Here is a 22364-nt window from a genome sequence, read left to right as displayed (position 1 = left end):
TGGTGACGCCATGGCTGTGTTCTGGTAATCAGTTGCTCGATTCTCTTTTGGCTTCTTTCCAGTTACGTGTATACATTAGTATATATTCTCAGGGAGCCGATTTTTTTTTTAATTTCCGCTTGGGTCCTCTGTGATTTCCTGTTTGTTTCTCCGACCTATTGACATTTTTCCGGCTGGTTACTCTGGATGTTGTTATGTGCGAATAATAGTTGCGGGCAGTGTTAATTCGAACCTTATTATTTGGGTTGTTCGAATTATATGATAATTTTTGTGGTATATTTGAATGAAACATCCTTGATTTCGAATCATTAATTTATAATTATTCTGAAATGTGATTGGCGAAACCGGGATTGGAAATCCGATTGGGTACCTCCGGGATTTCGCCGCCATCCGCGATGAATTTTGATGAGCGGACGGTGGACTGTGATGACGCAATTCTGAGTCCTAATATTTTAAAATAAATAAATGTAAAAATGCGAATAATAATAATTAGTTGGTTTAAACCAGTGGTTGGGATTTGTGAAATTGAAATGTGATTGGATAATTGTTGTGATTGTTGTTTTTGGGATTTGACGTCGATTGATGTTTCGACGGGTAGTCCGATAAACAAAGGGGACGCTGCCCGATCTCCGAGAAAATTGAACTACGGAAATACGGGAGCGTATCCAAGGCTTATCGGGACGTCGGACGAGTATAAGTAAATATATATACGCATGTTCATACAGAACCTGATTGGATGTTGTGTTGTAGGTTTTGACCAAAACACAGTAATCCTAATTTCGTAAAATGACGAGTATACGTATTTTCTGAAAATGAACACTGGATTGATTTCGAGAATGTGAACCCTAATTATTTTCTGTGTTATTTTAATATGAATAATTACGAGTCGGATTTGAATATCATTGGGTAAGAATTAGTATCGAGGATATGTCAAGCATACCTAGACGTCTAACGTAGGGTATTTCGACCCTGTAGGTTATAGTCGGGAACCTGAAAGTGGACGATGGACTAAAGATAACCTAGTGGTCAGTTGACGAGCTCAGTAGAGTTTCAACAAAAAGACCTGAGTGTCAAAGTCGAATCCAATGGGATCTAGTGGTTGGAAGTTAGAGCCTGAGTAGCAGAGTCGGCTCAGAGTTGATCAGTAATAGTTGTAAAGCCTTGTAAGGCAAGTATTTCTGAACTTTTCTTCAAGACATATTACCAATATTTTCGAACTGTTTCATAACATGTTGCTATTATTAAACGTAACTCCTGTTTTATAATGCAAGTGTTTTAAACTACTTACCCTTGAACCCTGATTCTTTCTTGATCTTGAGCCGTAAGCCTTATTCTTTGTAAACCATCCTTTGTTGATCCTCAGATATCAAATCACACCAATATGATACTACTCCCCAAAGGTATAACTACCAAACACCAAATACTGAAACAAAATTGTTTGAAAACACAGAAACTTTTATACTGCAACCATTTTTTATAACATCAAAGAACTATACCTTGAAAAATCATTTCTGACCTAATACCGGATGCTGGTACAAGTTGAAAACCATTTCTTATACATACCCTGAAATCCCCTTGAGATATCCATAAGTTTCCTTATGCTTTTATGCAAGTGTTTAACCATCGTTGATTATGAACTTGTTTTATTGAATTATATCGTTTATCATATTGAACTGCTTTAGGATTGGATAGTTTTTATATATGTAGACTAGATTCGTGGTCAGACCATACCAATGGTCAAGTTAGGCCAATGTATGCCTTGGATCCAGTAATTAGAGTAGTGTTGTGTGCTTGCTCGGGGTTAGTGCGTGACTGATCAGCAGGCTAACCTTGGTTTTTAAAACCTAAAATGAATATCCAATTCTAATGATTAGTTAAAAAGAAATTTGATTCCTTTGAATCATCTCATTTGATCATTGTTTAACCTCAGTTATTACTATTATGACTTGCTGAGCTAGTTAGCTCACCCTTGCGATTCTTTTATATATTTTACAATTGAAAAAAATATGGATGATAGTGAAGTTCCTCAGTCCAAAGTGCGGGCTAAGGTTCCAGTTGAGCTGAATCGAGCTAGCAGATGCTTCATGCGGTATAGAGATAGTCAGATTGTAAGAATGATTTTATTATCAATTGTAAGTTCAATTAGTTGGGATTTGGTACATTGTAATAAAGGTTAAGATTGTGGCTTGTTTTCATACTTTAACCTGTTGCGATCCGTGGTTATGTAAAGCAGGGTCATTGCAAATAATATTTCTTATTCAGGTTTATATATTGTATATGTGTTGTGGACCCCAAACTTCTGACCCGGGTTTGGAGGGCGCCATAGGTTGGTATCAGAGCTACAGGTTATAAGTCACTAAAACAAGCCTAGATTGTCGGGATTGGGTAGAGGGTTAGGATTAGGAATAGGAAACAGAAAGATAAGACGTTGTGAGGATGAATGCGACTATATAGTAAGTCTTCGGCACGGTTCGTGTTGCGATTCGGGATTCTCAGCTTGCGACGTGATTTCCAGATAACGGCAATGGCAGATCTTGATTTCCCGGTGTCATTCGATCATTTGAAGCTTTTCGTTCGAGGATCGTGATCTTCTCCCAGATTGGAATTGCACCTTGTTCCTCCACCAGTATTAATGGCACTACCTTCTGTTATAACGGTTGCACTTCTTCAAGCCATTCTACGCTATTTTTCAACCTCTTGATACGAGATTACCTATTCAAGAACCTCTATCTGTTTATTCTTGTTTCAATGGACATTCGGCTGTGAGTGTATCTCTTTAGTTTACCCTACATCATGTTCTATACCCCCAGTTTAGAACTTGTCTTAGGAAGCGATTGTACCTACGAGGATGGATTTGAGAGCTACAGTAAATGGTGAGCGCTTGAGTTATAAATAAAGGTGAGACGAAGTTTAGAGAAGAGATTTATGTGTTTCAGAGGATAGCTGTTATCGGGTTAAAAGAAGCCCTTAGTGACTAAGCCACCCGTGAATAATTATGGGATGAACTAGAGGAATTTTGAAAGAATAAGAGAGAAAAGTATAAACCTGGGATTTTTGTGAAATTAAATGATGATGATATGATAAATGCGATATGTAAAGAAGTAATGTGATGTGATACGAGAAAACTTTCTTCTATGAAATAGACTTATTGACTATTGGATAGCATGTTCTACTTAACTACTACAACGATAATGTCGGGAGTATCATCAGTATGAGAGCCTTGAAGTGAAGCTACGAATAAGATAATGTGCGACAACAATTGAAGTTTCGTCGATTAAGGAAGGTAAGTGGACACGATGAAGAAGAAAAGGTAGATTGAAGCGAATGGACCTTTATATGATCGATCCATTAATTTGGTACCTTGTTATAGGTCGGAAGGACAACAACCAACTCATATAGTAAGGACAACCAGATTTGTGACTTTCAAAATTTTTAAATAAGTTTTCGAAAAAGATTTTTCCTTATAAAGTTTCCAACAGTTTTTTTTTTTAAAATAAGTTTTAAACATTGGTTGTCAAGTTACTATTTGAGTTTCTTGTTTGTTAGAAAGCCCAGATCACCGGAAGGATGCTGTTTCAGACTTAGTATTGCTAATTCCAAGAACAAAGTAACTCGTGATTATGAAGAAGCTGATTATTTCTATCGGTAAGGTGTAAATGTTGTTTGACAAGGTTAATAACAGAATTCGTGTACGGAGTGATTATTCATCGAGTTGCAGAGACCATTAAAGTTTATTAGAATTTATCGATTTAAGAAGAGCCTGGGCGTGATCGAAGGAGATTGGGAAGATTTCCAGACTCTCCTAAAAGAAGAGTATTATTAATAAAAAGATCGTTATGTTGAATAATTTGTGATTAAAATGAGGAAATTTTAAGTTATCTGGTAGGAACGCCATTATGATCAAATTGTTAAAGTATTATCCGTGTGGGTGCGATATTAAAGACGCAAGACGTGACAAGTAAGAATCTACCATAATGCTTAATTTGCGAAGGCATTTCAACGTACTTTCTAAAAGTTATTATATGAAATAATGGAGATATGATCGAACAAGCTCGAAAGATAAATACAAGTGAAATATGGATGGTGACCAATGGTATCGTTCTTGTCTTCAATATTACAGTGTATATTCCCTTTTTGATTCCTGAATAAGTATGAACTTTTTTTTTAAATAAACTCCTTGCTATGATATCGAAAAGGAGGATATTGCATTCCTTTGAAATTTAATTGTTTCCCTCAATTTTTGCTTTCTGATTTGGAACAAACAGTGTTATGGTGAGACACTTTGTCGGAATGACGAAGAGTCGGGTGGGACGCCACCTAATGATGTGCTGTATGCCATATAGTATGAGAGACTGGCCATCTTAAGTACCAATGTGGTTGTCTCATTCATATTAAATCCTTATTTCTTCTTTCTTCTAAATTCTAATTTTGTGGAATTTCAAATCCTTCTAGTCGTTCCGTTGTATTGTCGTTCTTTGCAAGAAGTTTTCAAACAAAAATCAACGTATCCTGAATCAAGTGTACGAAGTTCCATCTACATCTTATGTATGGGAAGGAAATAAGGGCACCTGGCGAGGATTGCAAATCACTAGTCCCAGTAAAGGATCCACTAAGAGACAAGGGAATCTACCCCAATGAGGAATATGTCTCCAAGAATGGGAAACTGTGATGACATAGATGATTAGGGTGAATACCTTATGTGTTAAAGTATTAAAAGATGTGAGAGAAACTTAATTGTTTATCTCTGAAAGTTTTGTTGATAAGATGAATTACCCTGTTGAATTGATAAGATTGTGATTAAAGGACTAGCAAGTCAAGAACGTGTAATTGTTAAATAAGTGAGTACCAATGGTGAAATTGAGATTTCTGGCAATAATTGATGCATAATTGATATTATGAAAGACAAGAGGATTTGATATTATTCTAAGAAATGGAATGATTACTAAAGCGTGATGACCTAGACAGACCGTCGTGACGAAAAAGATAATTTTAAGGATGCCAAATGAGAAGATGAGGAGGTTCAGAAGATGAAAGAAGGTAAAGAATTTGTTAATGATGATTATGATGATCAAGATATGAGCATTATGGTGATTACGAGATACATAAACGTCAGAAGTAAACAAAATTTGAAGATTTAATAGCAATTAAGGAATTTCAAAATATGTTTTAGATGAGTTATCAACATTTCTTCCCGATAGAGAAAGGAAGCTCGTGATTGACTTAACGCCTGAGACGAAGCCAGTGACTACGGCCTTACCCAAAATGGCACCAGTTAAAATGAGGAAGTTAGCAAAGTAGACGTAAGAGATATTTGAAGAAGAAGCGATTAGACCCAGCATATCCTATAAGGAGCACCAGTACTAATTGTTAATAAGAAAATGGAAGTATGAGATTGATTTAAGACTTGGTATTTCACCAACTAAAGATTAAACCTATGGATATATCAAAGATAATTTTCAGAACCAAGTACTGTTCTCAGTATTGTCATTTGGATTAACCAATATACCAGTGATAATTGAACTTGATGGACAGAATCTTTAAGGAATATCCGAGTAAACTATAGTTGTGATACTTAAAGTCAACGGAGGACCATGCAAAGCATTTAATGATGACTGGGAAGTTGGAGAAGAAAGAAGTTGTATGAAATATAGTTCTTAGCATAAATAGTCAATGTAGAGAAGATCGAAATAGATTCAGCAGAAGTTAAAATTACTATGAATAAAAAGAGACCAGAAACACCAATAAAAGTAAGAAGTTTTATCATGAGTCGGTTACTATTGGAAATTTGTGCAAGATTTCGTGAAAGTTGCAATATCTTCGACGAAGCTAACTAGGAAAAACAAGAAATTTATATGAAATGGAGAGGGGTAAAGAAATTTTTGTGAAGTTAAAGGAAAGACTGGTTACATCACCTGCTTTATCATTTCGAAAATATCAAGGAGGTATAGTAGTTATAGTGATGCTTCTCATAAGAGAGTAGGATGTATGTTGATGCAGCACAATAAAGTTATTGTATATGCACCCAGACAACCGAAACCTGATGAGCAGAGGTATCATAATCATAACTGGGACTAATAGTAATAATATTTGTTTTGAAAGATTGGGAAACATGATATGTATGGAGAAAGGTGTAAGATCTATACGGGCCATAAGAGGTTGAAGTATATATTCACGAGGAAAAGCAAAGATAGAGGAAAACAATAACGGACATAGAAACTATACCGGAAGAATTTTCTATGGAATTTTAGAAGTTGGAATTGGGAGTCAAAGTTTATAATCCAAACAGGAGCAAGGATTTATAGTATGACCTTTCAGTCGAAGTTGATTAAGAGAAAGACAAGGAGATGTCAAAAGAAGATAATGGATCATGATGTTAGCAGTAGTGAGAGGAAATTTATGCGCCCAGGAGAATGATCACGATATCCCCAGGTTCTCTTCTAGCACTTGGAAGTTACAAGTAGAAGAATTAAGAAATGAAATGCCATAGGGAATTCATAGTATAGAGTATATACTCTATTGAAGAGATGCCAAAATATATGGAAATAAAAGAAAAATAGTGATAACCAAGTATAAGAAGGGAATTTCAAGATGAATTAGGGAATGTTGGATATGTCGAAGAATTAAGGCGAAGTATGAGAGGCCTAGTATATAAGGCAGACCCAGGTAGTGGTTTTACAAGAAGCGAATCGTTAAGTGTACTAGTGATGTTAAGGGAGAAAAAGGAATGAAAGTATAAGAGTATGTACTGATTATCGGGAGTTTAACAAAACAACGAATAAGGAGAAGTGAGACCCTATAAAGAATTGATTACTCACGAGACCTAATTCAAGAAGTATGTTATATCTCGGGGATTAACTTAAGATCCGACCTGAGAATATATCAGAGATTACGATTAAAGTGAGTCAAGAGCATTGCAAGCTTTGGTGATATTATGTAAAATAACAACTGTATCAGGTGACTATAAGGAATTAAGGATCATGGTGTATAAGGAGTACTTAAATAAGTAAACTGTATTTATTGATAACATCATCAGCTGTTCAAAGAATAAGAAAGCCTGCATGGAATGCCCAAGGATTTTTCTCCAAAGATCAGAAGGAAAGCAACTATACATTGAGTCTTCAAGAATGAAATTTTGACTAAGATTAACAAAAGATTCTGAATTAACCCATTAACAACTACTTATACAAATCCATATGGTAACAGATACCTTATGCTGACAGATAGGATTGAATGTAATTAAGACCACCGAGAAGTTAGTAGACGAATTGGAAAAATTGAAATTTGAAGTTCAAATACTTAAAGGTGATAATACGTGAATATATGAGATTACTTTTCAGCCTTAACTAATAAAAAGGAGTAAGAAATGTTTAAATATTTGGAAACCAAGTTGAAAACGAGCACCGCCTATCATCCTTAAATGAGGAATCAAAGTACGGAAGTGGTTCATGAGATGTAAGATATGTCGAGAAGTTGAGTTTTAAGGAAACATTGGAATAATCATGTATCAGCAATGTCAGCTTTGGAATGCCACTTTACCAAGCTTCATATAAACGCAAGTATAGGTCCCCATCTCTATTAAAATAAAGTGGGAGAAAGAAAGCTATCAAATTCTAAGTTAAATGGCACACCAAGAGCATTGTGATATTGATTGAAGCAGCTTGGAGTAGACAAGGAAAGAAGGCGAAATTGTATCGAGAGAGAATATGAGTATAGAAATAAAACCAGTAATATTAGTAAAAGTGTCATCTTGAAAGAGATTGGATAAGCTTGAGTAGAAGGGACAAGCTAAGTCCTAAAATTAGTGAACCATTCGAGGTATTGATAAATATAAATAAAGTTGTTCATGAGTTGATATTACCGTCGTATCAGTATGTACGTATAGTGTGTTTGACCTGTTAAAGTTATAAACGATAAGTACCTGATTTGAAGTTAGTAATTGATCAGGAGCCAATGGAGCTCTTGTCCAAGTTTGTTTTGCATATAGTGACCAATTCAAATTCTTGATCGTTAAAGGCGAGTCATTGGAAATGAGTGTATATCTATAGTAAGTATGTTTGAAATCCTCGAGTAGAAGAGTCTACTTGGAAACTAAAGTCAGATATGCTTGACAAATATCCTCACCTGTGTAATTAGACCAGATTCTGAGGACAAAATCTTTTTAAGGGGGGAAGGATATAACAACCTGTGTATTTTTGAATTATTTAAATATGTGATTATTATGGAAATTATTAAATTAAAATATGAGTATTGGTTATGACCGCTATGTGTTGTTTGATTGTTATCTAGGTGTGATTTATGATATATCGGGTTGTCTGCGCAATTAATTATGGGATCATATTGAATTGTTTTCACTTTCAAAAGTGGATTCAGTGCAAATTTATTTGCATAAATATTGGAAATATTTCTAAAATTGGTTTTATGATTTTATAATTACAATAATTATTTTTAGGATTTTATAAAATTGAGAAATCAATATTTCATTAATTATTTATTTATAAATGATTTTCTGAGTGGGTTTAACGGTAAAATCCATATTTAATTATGGAAATCTTCAAAAATCATGAAACTTATATTTTATTAAGTTCGTATTATTTTGAGAATTTTAAAATTATTTTGGGAATTTTCGGGATTAATCTCACCCGCGCGTCGTTTCGTTTAATTGATAAAAGCGGGTATAAATTGCGTTTCAGAAATTGTTTTAAAATTTTGAAATTTATATTTTTATTTAATTCAGGATATTTATAACATTTTAAGACTGTTTTCGTGATTTTATGAATTTTTTTTAAGTGCAGCTCGGTTCGTTAATTGTAAAATACGGGTACGAGTTGTGTTTCAAAAATACTCTAAAAATTATGAAAATTTTATTTTATGAACTTTTGAATATTTAGAGATTTTTGATATTAAAATTGCAATTTTCGATAAACTTTAAAGTGTAGTGGATTCGTAAAATTACCCGAGAAAACGAATCAAAAAATTGTGTAAAAGCGAGCCAGGACACGTGTATCACATGCAGGCTAACTAAATTGCTGAGTTTCAATCGTTTTGAAATGTGGCAAGCTATGACTTATTTAAAAAAAACAACAGAACACAGGGAGCCTCTTTTGTTCTCGTTTGTCTCCTTCCTTTCTCCGGCTTCGGTCGCCGCTGCTCTTTTCTGGCGACGCCATGGCTGTGTTCTGGTAATCAGTTGCTCGATTCTCTTTTGGCTTCTTTCCAGTTACGTGTATACATGAGTATATATTCTCAGGGAGGCGATTTTTTTTAATTGCCGCTTGGGTCCTCTGTGCTTTCCGGTTTGTTTCTCCGGCCTATTGACATTTTTCCGGCTGGTTACTCTGGATGTTGTTATGTGCGAATAATAGTTGCGGACAGTGTTAATTCGAACCTTATGATTGGGTTGTTCGAATTATATGATAATTTTTGTGGTATATTTGAATGAAACATCCTTGATTTCAAATCATTAATTTATAATTATTCTGAAATATGATTGGCGAAACCGGGATTGGAAATCCGATTGGGTACCTCCGGGGTTTCGCCGCCATCCGCGATGAATTTCGATGAGCGGACGGTGGACTGTGATGACGCGATTCTGAGTCCTAATATTTTAAAATAAATAAATGTAAATACGCGAATAATAATAATTAGTTGGTTTAAATCAGTGGTTGGGATTTGTGAAATTGAAATGTGATTGGATAATTGTTGTGATTGTTGTGTTTGGGATTTGACGTCGATTGATGTTTCGACGGGTAGTCCGATAAACAAAGGGGACGCTACCCGATCTCCGAGAAAATTGAACTACGGAAATACAGGAGCGTATCCAAGGATTATCGGGACGGCGGACAAGTATAAGTAAATACATATACGTATGTTCATACAGAACCTGATTGGATGTTGTGTTGTATGTTTTGACCAAAACACAGTAACCCTAATTTCGTAAAATGACGAGTATACGTATTTTCTGAAAATAAACACTGGATTGATTTCGAGAATGTGAACCCTAATTGTTTTCTGTGTTATTCTAATATGAATAATTACGAGTTAGATTTGAATATCGTTGGGTAAGAATTAGTATCGAGGATATGTCAAGCATACCTAGACGTCTAACGCAGGGTATTTCGACCCTGTAGGTTATAGTCGGGAACCTGAAAGTGGACGATGGACTAAAGATAACCTAGTGGTCAGTTGACGAGCTCAGTAGAGTTTCAACAAAAAGGACCTGAGTATCAAAGTCGAATGCAATGGGATCTAGTGGTTGGAAGTTAGAGCTTGAGTAGCAGAGTCGGCTCAGAGTTGATCAGTATTAGTTGTAAATCCTTATAAGGCAAGTATTTCTGAACTTTTCTTCAAGACATATTACCAATGTTTTCGAACTGTTTCATAACATGTTGCTATTATTAAACGTAACTCATGTTTTATAATGCAAGTGTTTTAAACTACTTACCCTTGAACCCTGATTCTTTCTTGATCTTGAGCCGTAAGCCTTATTCTTTGTAAACCATCCTTTGTTGATCCTCATATATCAAATCACACCAATATGATACTACTCCCCAAAGGTATAACTACCGAACACCAAATACTGAAACAAAATTGTTTGAAAACACAGAAACTTTTATACTGCAACCATTCTTTATAACATCAAAGAACTATACCTTGAAAAATCATTTCTGACCTAATACCGGATGCTGGTACAAGTTGAAAACCGTTTCTTATACATACCCTGAAATCCCCTTGAGATATCCATAAGTTTCCTTATACTTTTATGCAAGTGTTTAACCATTGTTGATTATGAACTTGTTTTATTGAATTATATCGTTTATCATATTGAACTGCTTTTGGATTGGATAGTTTTTATATATGTGGACCAGATTCGTGGTCAGACCATACCAATGGTCAAGTTAGGCCAATGTGTGCCTTGGATCCAGTAATTAGAGCAGTGCTGTGTGCTTGCTCGGGGTTAGTGCGTGACTGATCAGCAGCCTAACCTTGGTTTTTAAAACCTAAAATGAATATCCAATTCTAATGATTAGTTAAAAGGAAATTGATTCCTTTGAATCATCTCATTTGATCATTGTTTAACCTCAGTTATTACTATTATGACTTGCTGAGCTAGTTAGCTCACCCTTGTGATTCTTTTATATATTTTACAGTTGAAAAGAATATGGATGATAGTGAAGTTCCTCAGTCCAAAGTGCGGGCTAAGGTTCCAGTTGAGCTCAATCGAGCTAACAGATGCTTCATGCGGTATAGAGATAGTCAGATTGTAAGAATGATTTTATTATCAATTGTAAGTTCAATTAGTTGGGATTTGGTACATTGTAATAAATGTTAAGATTGTGGCTTGTTTTCATACTTTAACCTGTTGCGATCCGTGGTTATGTAAAGCAGGGTCATTGCAAATAATATTTCTTATTCAGGTTTATATATTGTATATGTGTTGTGGACCCCAAACTTCTGACCCGAGTTTGGAGGGCGCCACACTTCCTCGTATAGTAATACTATTCTCTATTGATATAAAGGAAAAAAATTATTCAATAGGAAGATAATCGACTTAATTAGTCTATCAATGATAACTTATAAATCACCACGACCCGATTAGTGGTACTCAACCTTAACATCCATTACAATACAACTCTCACGGTTGTAATCGGCTCATTACTCGCAGAATCATTGCTGCATTATTATAGTCCACCGCGGACCTACAGTAGTTATTCATTTCCCTTGGAATCTTTATAGCTAACCATACGAAGTCCATACCTGTCGTATCGGATTCTTCTAAGGAGGTAACATAATCACCATTCATGATTCATGAAAAACACTCATGATCCTGACGTACATACATGAAATGAAGCAGATAAAATTGCAGAAGAGTTTCAATGAAAGCAACGATAGCAGATTAATACCATTATTAACCATATGTCTTTATTAGGAGACATGAATTTCAAAGGTTTATTTAGTCCTTTCGTAACATGGTCCTGGCTTATCTCAAGATAGGACCTTCTAAGATAGATTGCATGCTCATGGCGATTACATGAATTAAATCTTTACCAAACTACTATTACGGTTGAGTATCAGCACAATCATCAGAAGGAATGCCAATCTTTCAAACCATAATACAACCTTCACGGCTTTAACCATCATCACTGTATTCCTCTGGCACAAGCGCCTATAATTGCTCTCTTACACTTAGAGTGTCAGCCACCTCATTGGCCTTTTCCTGATAGTAATAGTTCCTTATAATTAATGTCTTTTGAACGATCTCCATCTAAATTTTCTACCTCATTTCCAATCACTGCTTGTGTGAAAATGCTCTTCCTTAAGCTTTGGTGAGAAAAAAAAATATCACCATTTTTCCATAAGTTATTGCCTCGGTCTTTAGAGGCTAACATTGTCACGACTGACTCTCGATCATACTTAGGACGTCTCTTATCTTGGGTCCTTCTCGTTTTCACCAATCTCGACCGTCATTGGGTCGATCTATAGTTTCTTATGGTTCAACACGTGCCCACCTGGCATTATTATAATTATGTCATATTTCCTTTATCAAAATTTCTATTCTTCAGAACTCTGAATATTACCTTTCTCCTTGTAAAACCTCTAAGGTTATCCTTGAATCGTCCCTCCTGTATTCCCTAGATACATGGCATATCAAAATACCATTTACTAATACTAGAACCATTGTCTATGTACTTCTGAAAAATTTCTCCACTGATCCTTAAAGGTTGTTGTTGCCTTAATCCTTCATTCCGTATTACCCAAACTCATAATATCCCTATTAAGGGTGAAATGCCAACCTTTATGCATTCCCCCATGGTTCATCTCAAGTTATCGAGGTTCCATCCTTAATTCCACCTTTTAAAAAGGTACTTGCATCCTTCCGTAGATAAATCAAATCATATATCCCTGATAAGGGTATCTTATTAAATCATTCTCACCTCGATAGTCTATGCCTAATTTCACAATAACATCCTTATTTAAAAAAAGTCAATGCATATGGCCTCCAAAAGATAACTACGGTCATCCACTTTTCTTTCTTGATTTGGTAATGATAACAGGGATGTTCTGGAAGATATTGGTCGTGTTCAACGTGAACTTTTTAGTTCTAATTACTCATTTACCTCTGTTATTTATCTTAAAAGTCATCTCAATGTTGGGATATCTTTTGTACCTGGTGTCTCCTTTTGGGTATCAAGTCACTGGTGTTACATACACCTCATATTCTTGAAGGTCACTTCCTTCATCCAATTTCCTAATTTCTTGCTTTACTGTCTCCTCAGTCCATCCGTGTTTTCTTATTAGTCCATCGATCTATCTTGAAGTGTCTTCGAATACTCCCAATTTAAAGGGGATAATATATATATATATATCATTTATTCCTTCAACCATTAACTTTAACTCATGGTGAATCACCCTCATCCCGATGATCACATACTTTTCTATTTCTACTACTACGAGTCTTTAGGGTTTCCTCATACCCAACTCCCTTATCATTCCCCAAACTCTATTGCCTTTATATTCCTTTCCACTTCAATTTTTTTCCTTTATATTATAATCATTTCATGAACCCACCAATCATTTACTTCAAACATCACGTCATTCCGGGATTCGTGTCCTCATGACGAATCTTTCCAATTTTTATAATTTAGATTCATAATTCATCATACTCGTCCGCCTTTGTTCTGGCTCTAAAGCTTTTACATTATCTCTATAACCTTGGGAAGTACTTTCCTGAAAATAATTGACTGAACTTTAATCAGTTTATTATAACCTCTGGCCCCGTGTCTTTCTTGGCCTTTCACCAATGGGTGGCCTCTCTCTTAGGAAGGAAAGTGACAAAAATAGTCTAAAATATTTCATCCTACTCCCCATAATCATGGTCATCTTATACATTAAAAATCCTTGATTTCCACTTTATTATATTATGGGTTCCTTCTATCTTAATGGCGACCTCCATGATTATCATATTGTAGGTTTGCCCTAAATCTTATTCCTCATGGGGGCATAATGCTTGGAGAAAGAAAAAAAAATTGAGAATCTCTTTATATTTGTCTTACTTACTTTGCTTAAGTCTTTCTCTCGTACAATCCGTACATGGTCGGAAAATATGAATTCTCCCATTTCTATACACTCCACGACACTCTTAAGTATTAACAATGTAGTTAACAATATGAATAAACTTGCGATCTTATCATAAAAGAACTGATCTGAACTAAAAAGAACAGATATACATAACCATTGGTTCGAGAGTACAACAGCTAAATGCTTGAAAGAGAATTACATCATCTGATAAGAGTGGTTCCATCATAAAAGTACTACCGCAGATGTTCATTTGATCAATCTAGACTAATCATTCATAACTTAGGCTAATCCTCCAAAAGTGGTGTTGCATGAAAATTCTTGTCTGATCGCTCTGGCTCTGCACACTACTATGGATCAAGAAATGCTGGCACACACGACATCCCTAACTTTCTCCAGCAAAGAGGTGATGAGGTCTAAGATAGTCGCAAGTAGAGCTGGATCAATCTGACCCTCAAGATGGCCTCTAGCTATAATCAGGGTGGTAGCCTCAATCCTATCCATGCTATAAGTTAATCCTTCCGGAAGTACCCCTCCCTCAATCCTTGGTGCAGTAAGTCGATCCAACAGATCACTCCTAACGTTACGGGCCTCAGACAGGCCACCCAAAGTCATATGATAATCAGCGATAAGAGAGGACTGAATGGTAGCATCTAGCATTCCATGGGGTGCAGGTGGTGCAGACCCAGGAGATCCAAATGGATAACCAAGCACAGTATCAGGTGACAAATGGTGCAGGAGATAAGATGGCATTTCCTTAGTAGGTACTGGCCTATGTACAGGGGAGGGAACAGGAATTGGTGGAACCTCATGGACGTCTATAAGAACCTCTGGGAGAGGGTTTGATACTGGTATAATCGGTGTTGTGGAAGGTCCCACTCCTTCTGTCCTCATTATCCTATGTTCCCTTGGTAACTCTTCATCCTCTAGTGCCACCCTCGCGGCCATCCTAGCCCTGGTAGTCGCCCTGACTACGATCATCAATTCATCAGCGGTCCTCTCCTTATTCTCCTCTGGATCCTCCACGAGATCCTCCTCAGCAACAATCCCTTCTGGGATAACATCCTCAACCGCAACATTCTCAATATGAATCTCATCCAGTCCCTCGTTAGGGTACTCCATCGGATTTATAATTTGGTCTCCAACATGTAATAAATCATCCTCATGCTGATGCTCCTGAACCTCAGGGTTTGGTGCCCCGCTGCCCTATACGATAATGAATTATGTTACTATCATGATATTCATAAGGGTTCCCCTAAGGGTTTTAACTGTCAGTACTACTTTAGGTAGTCCGACTATGAACTTGGCAAGAGTTCTTATTATCTTAGTGGACTTATCATTTTAACGACGCATCATCTCTGAGGTTTATAACTCTGGGCTCTGATACAATTTCTGTAACACCCCCAAATACGGGTTCGGGGATCCGGGTTGTCATGAGTTTCATTTCCCTTAATAACACCCAATCTTAATAAACAACCAACTACTGCGTACTGTGACCCCACAATAAACACACACCATAAGTTATAGTCTCAGAGATGAATACCAAAATAACACAAGTCATTTTATTCCACAATTATAAGTCATTATACATCAAAAGGGTTTCTGAATAAATTTACATTTCTTTACCATTATTATAATCCATATAGATACATAAGTGTGGTGCATCAAAAGTTGAAAGCCTAGCCAATTGGTAATTCCAACCTCAGTTACAGCGGTATCAACGCCTCCAGAAAACTGCCGAACATTTCCTAACCGCTTGCGAATTGGGAGCTTGGTCATGTTCATCTTTTCTATTGGTTGTTGTGTGATGAAAGAAGAAAGCAAGGGTGAGCAATAAGCCCACCGAAATAATATGCATAATAATTAACAATATATGAGAATTCTCATAGTACTCATGAAAGTCTTGGTCAAGAAGAAATGAACCAAGTTTGATATCTTAATGCGACGATGTCGCAAAATATTCAGTATATATATATATATATATACATATATACTTCTCAAAATCTTTGAAATTTTCTGACATGTATAATGTACACAGAGTTCCATTTTATAACTGTATAAAATATCGTTGCAAGGTGATCTCATATATCTAACCTTGTCTCAACGTTTTTCTGAAAATCTTTGTCGTACATAAGATAATCATTAACTAGATATAAGTTGAAAAGATGAAGTTACAAGATACTCCAATATATTTATATCTTTTCTGAATATTACCTGAACTACCACCATTCAAGGTATAAATAGTTCACCCCATAGATGAAGCTACAAGACAAAACTTGTATAGAATCAATCTTTGAAAGATTGTTTAAAAGAAATGAAGTTACGAGATACTTCATTTGATGGAAACATCATTATAACCATTTGAACCTGTCAACACTTTAGCAATCACTCATCCGTAGCCTCTTTATCGAAATGCTCTGGGTAGTGTTGCAGAAATATCCAAACTAGATGATGAACTCAATACGGGAGTTTGCCGCTCCAGGAAGACCACTCACGATGATCAGTCGCAGTAGTGCTGTTAGATATATTTGATAATGTCATGACTAATATGATTTATGTTTAGTTTTCAGATCTTACTTAAATAGGACAAATCAGTACTTAACTGAAATCAGCACTTATACTGAAGTCAGAACTTAAGTCATCAGTACTTAAGGTTCAGGAGATATTTATCAGGAGATAATATCAGGACTAAAAGGAAATGTTTAGATAAGGAAGGCGGCTTATTGAAAGGAAAGAATATCAAGATAAATGTAAGAAGAGATATGCATGAAGAAGGAATTCTATGAAGAATGGAATACTTGGAAGAAAAGATATCTGATTGATATATTTTAGGAAGCAGAATTATATTCCATATCAATTAGCGATTATCTTGTAACTGTGTAGTATATAAACACAGACATAGGTTTACGCTATAAGTGTTATCATTATCGAGAATATTATTCATTGTAACCCTAGCAGCTCTCGTGATATTTGTTCATCACCGAGAGAGGACAGTTCCGTATTGTAACAGAGTTTATTGCTTTGAATAAAGTCAGTTTTCTGTTACTTGTGTTATTAGAATTCGATTTGATTGTGCTATACACTGTATTCAACCCCCTTCTACAGTGTGTGAGACCTAACAAGTGGTATCAGAGCAGATCTGTTAACACACAAACAGTTTAAGATCCAAAAACAATCATGTCTGAAGTAGAAACTCCAACTAAGCCCGCCAAAACTGAAGAACCTCCAAAGACACAAATCCATAGTCGATATGAGGCTATTAGAGTTCCCATATTGAAACCATCTGAATATCCCATATGGAAGGTGAGGATGACTATGTTTCTGGAAGCTACAGATCCAGAATATCTTGATAGAATCAAGGAAGGACCTCACAATCCAACAAAACTCGTTGTTGCAGTTGTAGGTGAAGCAGCAAAGTCTGTACCAAAATAGAAGAGTGATTACACTGCTGAAGATATCGCATCAATTGCTAAGGATGCTAAGGTACGACACTTGCTGCATAGTGCCATTGATAATGTAATGTCAAACAGGGTAATAAACTGCAAAACTGCAAAGGAGATATGGGATGCCTTGGAAACAAGATGTCAGGGAACTGATTCGATTAAGAAGAACAGGAAGACAATACTCACTCAAGAGTATGAACACTTTGACTCAAAGGTTAATGAGTCATTGACTGATTTATATGATAGATTTGTCAAACTCTTGAATGATTTGTCACTGGTTGATAAGGAGTATGATCTTGAAGATTCAAACCTTAAATTCATGTTAGCTCATCCTGAAAACTGGGATTTGAAGGCTACAATCATAAGAGACAACTATAGTCCTGAAGAAACAACTCTTGATAAAATGTACGGGATGTTCAAGACTCATGAACTTGAGATGGAACAAAGAAGCAAGAGGAAAAGAGGAAAGTCAAGGACAGTTGCTCTTAAGGATGAAGAAGAATCTCCTAAGGCAGCTACCTCAAGGAAAGGCAAGGGTAAAGCGCTCTTCATAAAGTCTGATACTGAGTCATCAAGTTCTTATAGTGATGGTGACTCAGAAACTGAAAGCTCGCCTGAGATGGATGCTGATGAAGAGATGATGAAGCTGTGTGCTCTTATGGTGAAAGGAATCACAAGGATTGCATACAGGAAGTTCAGGAAGGGAAAGAAACTTTCCAGGAAAGGTGCAAATTCTGATAAGAAGAATTTCAGAAAATCTGAAGGCAAAGGAGGGAAGTCTGACAGAGGACATTACACAAATGTCAAATGCTACAACTGTGGTGAGAAAGGCCACATATCTCCTGATTGCAAGAAAGTGAAGAGTGACAAAGGCAAGGCTCTTGTCACACAGAAGAAAAGATGGACATACACTTCAGATTCTGAAAGTGAGGAGAACTATGCCTTGATGGAAAATGCTGATATGGTAAATGTTGACAGCAGTTCCGATGTTGCTGAGTTAAAGGTACCTCAAACTACTTATGCCTTTCATACTGATGATATTAATTAGTTGAGAAGATATCTTAAAACCATGTTCATTAGTTATAGAGATCAAACGCTAACATGTGAAAGTTTAACTTCTGAAAATCTTGCTTGTAAAAAGAGGAATGATTATTTAGAAAAAGAGTTAGTCATGTTCCATCAAACTCAGAAAGATAGAGATGATGCTTTTTATGTTAGGGATGAATTACTTAAAATGAATGAATCTCTAAAAACTGAGTTAGAAAAGGAAATAGAGATTATCAGGACTTGGACCAACTCTGGCAGAACAACTCAAAATTTGTTAAGTAGTGGAAACTGGAAAGAGGGCTTAGGTTATGGAGATGATAAGAATGATAATGGAACTGTAGAAATTAAGCCTATAGTTGTTAAACAAAAGCTAAAGTTAAAACCTGTTAAGTTTGTTGCTGTAAAGTCTGATACTGAGAAATCAGAAGTTAAAGAGGAATTAACTTCTGACAAACTAAAACAGGAAAAGATAACTGAAGTTAACATAGGCTTAATGACAAAGAAGCGGCTTGCATAAGCTGAAAGATGTTAAGAATGTAAACTGGGTAAAATCACCTAGGAAAAATTTGAATGGAAAGGAAGGTGTGAATAAAAGTAATGATTACAAGCCTGTTCCTAATCCTCCTAGAAAAACATGTCATAACTGTGGAAGTTCTAACTATCTGGCTGTAACACCCCCAGATCCGGGGTCGGGGATCCGGGTTGTCACGAGTTCCATTTCCCTTATTAACACCCAATCTTAATAATTTCTCAACTACTCTGTACTGTGACCCCACAATAAACACACACACCACACGTTATAGTCTCAGAGATGAACATCCAAAAATAATCACAAGTCGTTTTATTCCACAATTATATGTCAATACACCTTAAAAAGGTTCTGAATAAATTTACATTTCATTGCCATTATTACAATTCATAAATATACATAAATCTGGTACATCAAAAGTTGAAGCCTAGTCTATTGGTAGTTCCCTACCTCAGCTACAGTGACTTCAATGCCTATAGGAAGCTGCGAAACGCTTCCTATCCGATCGCGAATTGGGAGCTTGGTCCTGTTCATCTTATCTATCTGATGTTGTGTGATGAAAGAAGAAAGCAAGGGTGAGCAGCAAGCCCACCAAAATAATATGTATAATGATTAATAGTATATGAGTCTACTCATAATACTCATGAAAATCTTGGTCAAAAGAAATGAACCAAGTTTGATATCTTAATGCGATGAAGTCGCAAAATATTCAGTATATATACATATATACTTTTCAAAGTAATGGAAGTCCTCTTCCATGCATAATATACACAAAGTCCCATTGTATAACTGTATAAAAATATCGTTGCAAGGTGATCTCATATATCTAACCTTGTCTCAACGTTTTTCTGAAAATCTTTGTCATTCATAAGACAATTATTAATTAGATATAAGTTTAAAAGATGAAGTTACCAAATACTTCACTACACTTATATCATTCCCAAATACTACTTGAACTACCACCGTTCAAGTTATAATCAATTTCAAAAGTTCATCCCACTGATGAGACCACAAGATAAGACTTGAATAGATTCAATCTTTGAAATATTATTGAATGAAAAAGTTATGAGATACTTTATTTAGCCCCGATATATATATATATATATCCACATATATATATCCCTTTAAACATTTCCTGGAACCTCTGTTATGCAAAGTATGAACAGAGTTTGAAACATCCAATGAATTTTGGAAAGGAAAAGAATTTTGGCATAAACCCGATATCTCGCTGATCAGGCAAAGATACCAATAAGTAACCTTTTCTACTGTAGATGGATGAATTCCTCACCGGTCATCACCCTGGCCGCATTAGGACCTCGCGCTAGACCGTACCCCGGCCCCTCACGCGTTGATGGACTGCCACCCAGCCACTTACATAATAATAGACCGTACCCCGGCCTGTCGCTTATGCCGACTCAATGAGATGGGCTTACTTCCCGAACGTTGGGCAAGTAATCAATTCATTTACCAAATCTGCAAACTCGTTGCGAATATAAAATACACCACAGAGCCGGATTCCCCAGGTTTTGAGCGAGTATTTAAATCCCCTTTAAAAAGGAAGATCTTAAATATAAAAAATGAGTTTTGGGATCCGCTCTGACTTTTAAAAAATCATTTTGAAGACTCGAAAACACTTTAAAGAGTGTTTGGAGTAAGGCTGATTTAATGAAGTAAATCAGTCCCCAGAATATTTAGAAAATGACTGAATATTATTATTTAAATAATATTCCCATAAAGAATAATCTTTATAAAAATAATTGAAGTAGAAGTATTAAAACTTATACTTGAAATAAACATTAAATAACCAAAGATATACTTATATGAAAGTATTATCTTTAGTTGAATAATCGAAAATAAGTTTGATTATTAACACCTTACTCTTTAATAAAATAAAGAATATATTACAGCACATTATCGGAGTCATAGATCCTCAAATGAATATTCAAATAATATTCATAATAATATAAAAGAGTCATAAGTCCTCGAATGAATATTCAAATAATATTCAGATAAATAAATAAAAGGAGTCATAAGCCCTCGAATAATATTCGAAATAATATTCAATAATAAAATAAAGTTTCAAGTTATCGAATAAACCTTATTCGATTAATAGTTTGGAAAACTATAACCATATATATATATAAATATATATATATATATATATATATCCATATCCATATATATATGAAATCTACTCGGGATCCTCGACTCCCGGTTTTAGAAAATATTTTCACCTTTGAGTCCCTATACTAAGGGTATATGCAAGATACCGCTATCCTCTAGCATAGGTATTATGCAACTATAAGCATTGAAATCAACAGATAGATAACCAGATTACGAAACAGACATGCATATATACCATTTTAGCATGCTCCAATATATCGCAAAATTTGCTAATCACAATCATGCAATATCACAAGATAATGCATATACATATATTTACATCACAATAACAGTATAACGGATAGAATACTTGCCTGAGCGACTGGGGGTTACGAATGGCTCGGGACGAGTCTGGTAACCTATAAGCAACAAGTAAGTTGGAATTAAACCAAAGTCACTTGTAAATCTATACTTTAACTAACTTAGACTCTAACGCTTGTTTTGCGCTCACTGATTCGCTTAAGTCACTCGGGTACCCTCGGCTCCACCATTTTTAATAATTTAACCTTTACGAGTTTTAAAGCGATTCCTTCGCGAGTGACTTACCAACTGCCTAAAACACTTACCATAAATGTTTCATGCATTAATTAACCCTTTTCGGTCTTTAACCTACATTTCAAAGTAAGGCGAGGGGAAAAAGTTTCGTTCGCGAAACGCCGTTACTTGAAACGGTCGTTTCTCCTAAACCGTTCATCAGAATCAAACGAACCACATATCAAAACGAAGCTCGTAACATGAACTATCTAAACATGACAATGGTCAAAACCTAGCAGTGAGTTCAAGGGTTCTGATGTTAAGAACAAAAACAGTCTACGGTAAATCGGACATTACGACGGCTATGTTTACGCGATTTCCCAAATTTAAACCAACTCAAAACAACCACAATCCAACCCCAATTCATAACCCAATCCAAACTCCATCCAAAATACATTACAACAGCCCCAAACCAACTCATTATAATCCATTTACTTACTCCTAAAACTTGAATTTAAACTATACTACATTCTTTAACCAAATCTTAAGATTTCAACAAATCAATCACCACCATTCCAACCCAAACTCTTAAACAAACAAGTTTCATGCTTCACATATACTATACTACTCATAAC

The sequence above is a fragment of the Apium graveolens genome, chromosome 3 (assembly GCF_009905375.1).
Source record: "Apium graveolens cultivar Ventura chromosome 3, ASM990537v1, whole genome shotgun sequence".
Classification (NCBI taxonomy): domain Eukaryota; kingdom Viridiplantae; phylum Streptophyta; class Magnoliopsida; order Apiales; family Apiaceae; genus Apium; species Apium graveolens.
Note: the sequence above shows the minus strand (reverse complement) of the source record.